This window comes from Aquila chrysaetos, chromosome 4, assembly GCF_900496995.4.
Source record: "Aquila chrysaetos chrysaetos chromosome 4, bAquChr1.4, whole genome shotgun sequence".
NCBI lineage: Eukaryota > Metazoa > Chordata > Aves > Accipitriformes > Accipitridae > Aquila > Aquila chrysaetos.
This window is the reverse complement of record NC_044007.1, coordinates 75478569-75486765: the sequence shown is the minus strand read 5'-3', so window position 1 is coordinate 75486765 and position 8197 is coordinate 75478569.

Genomic DNA, 8197 nt, shown 5'->3' with positions numbered 1-8197 from the left:
TGGCAACACCATTTCTTCCTTTACCAAGTTATATTGTCTTATGCTAGTGAGCAAAACATGATTTTTCCAATATGTTTTAAACCTACTTTATTTCAGAAACCCAGACAAAAGACCTGAAGGGGGGGGGGGGAGGGTGGTGGTGGTTTCAAGAATTTTATAAGCGATTGGGGTAATGTGCAATAATGGTAATTATTACTGAAATTGGATTGAAATTGAGTTTAAAATCATCCCTTTTATTTGTGCTATGCCTCCCAGTCACTGAGAGAGGTATAAGCAGTGAACTGCCTCAGTGGAACTCTATGGAAACTTTGGGCAGTGAGGACACTGCTATGCCATTCTATTTTGCACCTCTGAAATTTCTTAAATTTACAACAGTTTACTACCTTTAAAATTAAGTAGGATGTTACTAATTCAAGCTCAATGTCCCTTCAGAAATGTGGTGAGACAAATCTTCAGTTAGTGTAATTTGGCATAGCATCCTGGTATAACACTGTTGGAGCTAAATTAACTGATTTACCAAAACCATTGAGGAAAAATAGCCACTGTATTACCAACAGATAATGTTCAGCTAATACTATCTCTCTGTTAGGGTGCTGATGCTTGTAAGCCTAACATTTATCTATGATAACATAAAGATAATTACTTGTGTTAAAGAAAACATGAGATTGTTGCATCTGGTACAGCACAACTGATTGCAAGTTTCAGCTATTTCCATACCAATGAGACATCAATAGAATTTATTCACTGATTTTTTTTAGTCCAAGGCCTCCAGGACATACCTCCAGACTTGGCATTCTACCTGGCTGTTTTAGCAAAGAAAGTGATAGTTGGCTGTCACAGACACCTGAACCAGTATGGCACACCTGGCAGCTGTGTGTGGGCATTGGGTCCTCCTGGTTTAACTTATTCAAGGAAATCTAATAGTAAAAAAATGACAAAAAAACCTCAACCAAATAGTTTACTTCCGTTTGCAACTTTCCAAATGTTAACTGACCTTTGGAAATAACAAAGACCCGCGATGCCCAAGATTGCATATACTACCACAGAGCAGATGCTTGCACTTAACAGTGTAATTTTGTCTCTCCAACATGTCATGTCCTTAACAGGGACATTCCTGTTCCCAATGCCCTTGTCGTGCCTGTTCCACGTACCAGCCCTTGCGCAGAGAAAATGCTGTTCCCCAGGGTCAGCAGCAGCTGCTGGGCCAGTCAAAGTCAACGGGATCTCCATGACAATCCTTCAATGAGGTGTCAAGCCCGTGCTCTAGACAAGGCAGCTGTCTGACATGCAGGACTACAGACAGCCCCCAGGCAAGTAAAGACATTTATTTAATACAGAATGTAAGCAAAATGGATAGCTACAGCGCTCTCCCACTCTTGTCGCAACTATAGCTGTACTAGGTTCCTACACTAGGACCTGAGTAACTCCTGCAGGAGGTGATTAATGACAGCTTTTGCTGCTAAGATGTACAAGTAGAGTTAAAAATTACATTGCTAATATTGAAATCTGTACGTTTATCTTATAAATTCACACATGTAGTTTATGTCATGTTCCTGTGTTTTTGTTTATGCCTATGTGAAAACACATGTGCTTTTCAAAAATGTTCATATCTTCTCAAAGAAGGTTAATTTGTTCCATTAGGAGGCATGATTTTATATAATTACTTGTGGCTTTGTCTTTTGGGGGGAAAAAAATCTAACAACTGTGTGTGTGCATGCATGCATGTGTGTTTTGGCTCCTTTAAGCCAGTTCAGAGCAGGGGGGAAAGATGGAATTTTGCTAAGCTCCAAGGCAAGATTATAAATGTTGTACCTGTTCTGAAAGATAGCTTATAAATAAATTAGTACCTTTTTCTCTTTCTTATGAGGAACATTTCTTTAAAATGTTGCTTAACTAAAAAATCCCAGAATTTTCATGTTAGTGTTTTTACTCCCTTGGATCATATTATGAAGCAGATGATGAATATTACAGCAAAGTAAGTTTTTCAGAGTCTACATTTGCTAGTAGAATTTTTCATTCTGTGCTAATATTGAGGACTGGGGTGACTGCAGCTTAACAGAGGTAGTGCTGTAACCATGTTCCCCATCTACCTTTGAAAATAGAAGATCTCCCTCAGTGCAGGTCTCAAGGGAGCTGTTTGGCATGACACTGTCAATGGGTGCTTAGGGACTCCTTAGTGCATGCATCATTGATTTAAAAGGCAGTTATAGCTCCTCTGGAATCATTTGGTCTATCCCCATAAATATACCCTTAGGGACACTAATGCACGCATTACTGGAACAGTAGTGTGTAATAGCTGTTTGTTCAGTTTTACGCTACTGATACTGTAGTTAAAGGTGTCATTTGATCTGTAGACAAAGGTAGTTAGAGGATTATTTTACAGTTCCGGCACAGAAAGCAGTAGTACCCTCCTTTTTATTAAGGTTAAGCTCTGTATTATCTTAAATCCTACAAAACCTCAGTGACAAAATCCCACAGTGAAAATGAGATAAAATGGACTGGGTTGGGGCAATTTGCTTTGATTGAAGGAATTGTCTTTTTTCCCCTTCCCTCTTCAGATTGTTCAAGGGCTTTTTCACAGTTCATCCTGTCCTTTGTCATGTTCTCGGCCAATAATTCTCTCTCTTTGTGTCTGCATATAATTTGTTTTACTGGGTTTTATTTTTTGCTATGGACTATATACTTTTATTTTAGAGCTAGTAAAGATACCAGATTGCTGTTTCTGAGTATTACATTAACCAAATTTTGAAGTGTAATATGCCATGAAGTACTTCACTGTAAGAAATCAGTGTTGTTTTAGGGAGAAAACAAATGGAGTCTCCATTCTTACTGTAAATAATAGAAGACAGTGCAGAAGAAGTGTGAAGATAGGTGTCTGACATTCACCTCTACAAGAGATGGGGAGCTTATGCAACTTTTATGGTCTTTATATCAATATAAAAGGAGAAGCAAAACTTAATAATGAACACATATTTGGGCAGACCAAAGCATATCTTCATGCAATGCTCGATACTGTTGATCTCAAACTTCTTTTCCCTTCATGTCTTGTTCTAGTCCCTTTCTTGTCACCTTACATTGGTTACGATACCTAATGCTTACAATAATGCTTTTGAAAAACAGTTTTCTTCTAAAATGTACAAAAAGAAAATAAAGACATGTCTTAGAGCTCTGTGGTGACCAATTACACTTTTTTCCCCTATCTGTATTAGAAATAAATGTCCAGATTATGTATATATTTAAATTATTATTGTTCCATTAACCACTGAAAAGAAACACTGATAAATACAGAAGAAAACCAAAATCAATTACTTTTTTTACCACCTATACACATGGCTATTTAAAAAAACCAAAACACATACCCCAACCCTCCTCAACTCCCCTGAAAAAGAAAGCATTTTTTTAGCAGTTTCACCCTGTGGACATAACAGGTGTAACTGCAGTGAGCTGTGATGAAATGAAGGACCACATTTTGCCTGTACACCTCTGCAGTTCCACAGACCGAAGGATTTGTTGTCCGTTGTTCTCACACCAAATCAAAGTCAGACTGATTAGGTTACAAAGGGAAAACCTTATTCATTTATGCCAGGCAAACACTGTCATATAACCAAGATGTGATATGAATACCAAGGACTGAAAGACATCAAGAAGAAATTATACTGATGCTTTGTAATTTACTTTATAGAAACATGTAATAACCAACCTTTGAAAGCTTGGCTGGATTTGGAGGAGAAAAATTAAGAGGATATAATACAGGCTATTAAAATTAGAGGAGGACAGAGAACAAGAACTTGCTATCTAAGCATTCTGATGGATCTGAGATTAAAATAATGAGGAAAAGAAGTTAAGTTTTCTTCTTAAGCTTAGTTGTGCTTTAAGTGAAGTGCCTGTTTTCTGACACTGAGTCTACCTGACACACAACAGCAGCATCCATATTATTAAGCTCCCTTTCCCCCCAGAACAGACCAGTCTCACCCAAACTGACCACTGGGAAAGTCCATGGCCAGCTAACTCCTGCATCTCGCATGGAAGTTGTTTGGGACCATGCCGGCTGGGCAAGCCAAAAATCAGGCCATGGACCCTTTTATCAGTTCCTCGGCACTGTTAACCTCACCAGTGTAGACACAGACTACATGTGCAAAGAAAATCCATACCGTAGTCCAGTTGTCTCTGAATTAACGAGATACGATGCTCCCACATGATCAACAGTGGGACCTTTTTCTGTATACCTTCATTCCCCAGGCCACTGCTGGAAGGCAAAAGGCATCCTGTGGGCAGTGCTGGGCTGATTTCACAGGAGATCTGCAACTAAGAAGAATTAATGTGTGCAATAAAGGCACTATATCACACCAAGACTCCTACTGGGACTTTTCCATAAGAAGTAATTTTCATGAAGGCAGAAAAATAACAATGTAATACTGTATAAATTCAGAGAGTTGATTTAATGCTTTCCAATTTGGCTACTCTAGCATTTGCCTGCTTTTAATTACCCAAACTGGAAACCAAGTGGGGGAATCAGCCTCCTTTTCTATATATCATGATGATATCATTGTGAAATAGTGTCTGAGAAATATAATGTGTTGTTTTGAGATTTTTTACTTAAAAATGTTACAGATGAAAAAGCTTGTTTGCAACAGCTTTCAATGGGTCTTTAATGAAATTATTGGTGTCACAGGGATATTTCCACATTAATAAGATCAGATATCTAAATGAGTCTTCTGTTTTATTTTTGTGGAGGCCAAATCGAAGTAAAAAAAGAAAATAAATGTGTAAATAAATGCAGGGAAGAGAATATTAAACTATGAAAAAATAAAACCTTTAAGATTTTTCTAACCTGGGGTTCACCTGCCAGAAATCACATTGACACTAATTACATTACTGATTCAAAATAATAAGATGGATTCTAAATCATCACTAACAAAGTTATGATAATTAATTACCGAGATGTTGAGAATAATAAGCCTTCTTGCCATCCTCATTATATTTGGGCTCCTTGAAAAGGGAATCTGAGGAGAAAAAACAGTTCATTAAAAGAAATACAAAGTAATAGAGTTGCTCTAATCTAGCTTTAACTTTCTAATTACATTTTTAAAGTCTTCATTGTAATGCAATACTTTTCATACTTAGGTAGGTGATAGTTCCCTGAAAAGCAAAAGTCTTTGTAAGTAATATACACATTATTACAGCAGTGGGACAACAGAAGTACCATAGCTGCCTACTACAGCAAAATAATGAGATTTAAGTCTCACATCAAGGTTATTTAGGTACCGTTGATTAATACTACCACACATCATTTTTTCATAAATATGCCATTTTCAGCAGCTTTTCAAGAGTCTGTATACACTTTAAGGCACTGTGCATCTAAAAGCAAAACAGACCATTCTTTTTGCTTTATACAAAGTGATTTTTGAACAGGGAAAAACAAATTTAACCTTACAGAATCCAGTTCTGATATTATACAAATAAGTGTCTCAGTAAAATCTAAATGGTTCTTTCCATGCTAGAATAGGCCAGCCAGGATTATAAAAGTGAACATATTAGACATAAACTCCAAACTTTGTTGAAGTTGTAGGTATACTTTCAGCACCTATAATTTCCATAACAAATCATGAACCAGAAAGAAGAAAACTTGACTGCTATATCATGCAGTCTGCTATGTATACATAGACTGCTATGTATTTGAAGGCAAAAATCAGGAACAGAAGAATAATGTAATAATAATAATTTTAAAAAATCATCTTTTAGGACACTTAAAAAAGAATGACATTATTTTTTCTTCTGTCAGCAGCTTCTAAGTATTATTAACCATGTAAAGAAAGACATAATAAAATGCAATGACCTGAGAAAATATTTTAGGTTGAATTAGTTTTGATATTTTCTTGGAAGGATATTGGAAGGACTATGATATGCCAAACTATTGGGAGAGATATTTTGGCATCAGATTCCCTGTGTAAACAAGCATAACTCTTAAAGTCCACAGATCAATCCCCTTTTGCATCACTCAAAAGTCTTGGTATTATTTCTATGCTAGACATTTTGTGTTTGGTCTTAATGAGAATATATATATTTTTTAAATTTGTGAATTTTATATGTTTGAATTGCTCTGAGGCAGTTTAGACATGGCAGTAGGTATTTATTAATGCCCTGGTTTTGAAAAGTAGTAGTTGATGGCTGATGCCACTGGTTCTGGTAGCCATATTTGATATCTTCAAGAAGTCTAGTTTTTTAGTACTTCAAGTGGGTTTTAATACCTGAATATCTAGAAGCTGCAGTACTCAGCACTATTAACAAGTTTTCATAGTATAAGTCTAGACAGAGCTAGCCAGACGTGCTGCTGAAATGATATAAAACAGGGAACCAAAGCTTGCTTGGGCCTTTTACTACAAATATCAGAGGTCCAATTATAGGTTTGCTTAACCTACTAATTCTAAACATTGGCTTACCTTCCTTTTGGCAAAAGTATATCTGATTCTAATGAGTTCAGGTTTTTGCTGTCAATATTCATGGTCTGTGTTGCCTGTTGGTATTCCCATTGAAGAATATTGTCTTTGCTGCATCTGAATTTAGAATATTGAGCATCAACTTCTTCCAATATACACTATGAACTGAAAAGTCAGTCTTACATTCACCTAAGGTGGAGTGACTGTGGGTGGAAATACAATCCTCAGTTTTGCTCTGCAAAAACTTCATTCTTTGAAGTAATTCTTCTGGAGAAGCATCTTCTGTAAACCTAATTTAATTTTTTCTGGGCTGTCAGATGTAGCAATTTAATTTGTTTCACATTCACATCCATTCTGCTTTCTGACTTACTCTATTTATTTAAAGTACCAGGTTTTCAAATTTGCACTCCAAAAAATTCAACATATTCCATACTCCCTCCAAATGCAAGCTGAATTCAACCATAGGAGACCTCTCAATCTTTGCAAAACTACTAGTACTAATTATATCTGACTGCTTCATGCTGGGCACACTGTAAATGAGGACAGCTGTCAGAAGCAAGCAAAATTCCATGTACTTTTGTGTTTCTTTTATTATATTAATGCAAAGTATATTGTGAGTTTCAGTACAATCCATACCTATGGATTTTGTGAATGTTTGTCTACTTTGAGTTTGGGTTTATTTTTCTTTCACATAAACTTCAGGATCCATGGGGAGGAAAGAAACATAAAATATATAGAAATTGAATTTAGGAAGTGATCCTCAAGAGATATTTAACCTCGGCATCATGCTATCATACAGTATGTCACTTTTATTAGGCTGCAGGCATCTAAACTTCAAGAAGTGTACCAGATGACTGGGTCAGAGCATTTCTGAATGATATAATAATTAGAGAGAAAGAGGCAAACAATTGCAATGAATAATTTATCTGTCCTCTCTTTTAGACTTGTGGAATATCCACCAGATTCCAATTTTTCAGATTTAAGATAAGGTTTACCTTAAGTAAAATGTGACTGATAGTTTTTCTTTCCTGGTTGTTTGAGAATGTGAGAAAGAGTGACAAGGGAAGAAAAAGGAATGGGATAGATGAGATGCAAATATCTCAGGGGAGTTAATTATACGATACAGTAATTTATATTAATAAATTTTTTTTTAAATAATAGATGTTTAGTAATTTTACCATGGTATTTACCACACAAGTTTACTATTAAAGTAATTTCAGCCACTTGTGTTGCAGTTTGGCCTTTGAGAAACATTGTCTCTGAAAGTCATGCTCTCTATACATAGCAGAAAGTAAGTTAAGGAATTCAAAGTGGGATTCACAACAGTCACCTGGAGGAGTCAGGATGTTTAGAGCTATCCAGCAAAAATCTTCATTTGAAATAAATAAGGAGACACAAATGGCTAGCCAGCAGATATTCCTAAGGCAATCTTTCTGTTGATTTGTCATAAGGAATTTAGGTAGCTTAGGGTATCCATCAATACCATCTCTACACCCATTTAATCTTTTTACATATTCTCGTCTTCAGGAGAGTTATTGTATTTCTTTTATGTGACATTCTGCGTGTGATGATCTAGGAAGCCCAGGATCAGGCACCACTGAGGCATGGTAGGACAGCCAGACCCCTACCTGGTAGGATATGGTGGCCAAGTGACCGCCACCTAGCAGTTGTGTTATCCAGAAGCTAGGTCTTTATGAGAAACAAATTAAAACTTCATTCATTCAGCAGGAACAAATTCAGAAGTGTAGGGGTTTTGGCAC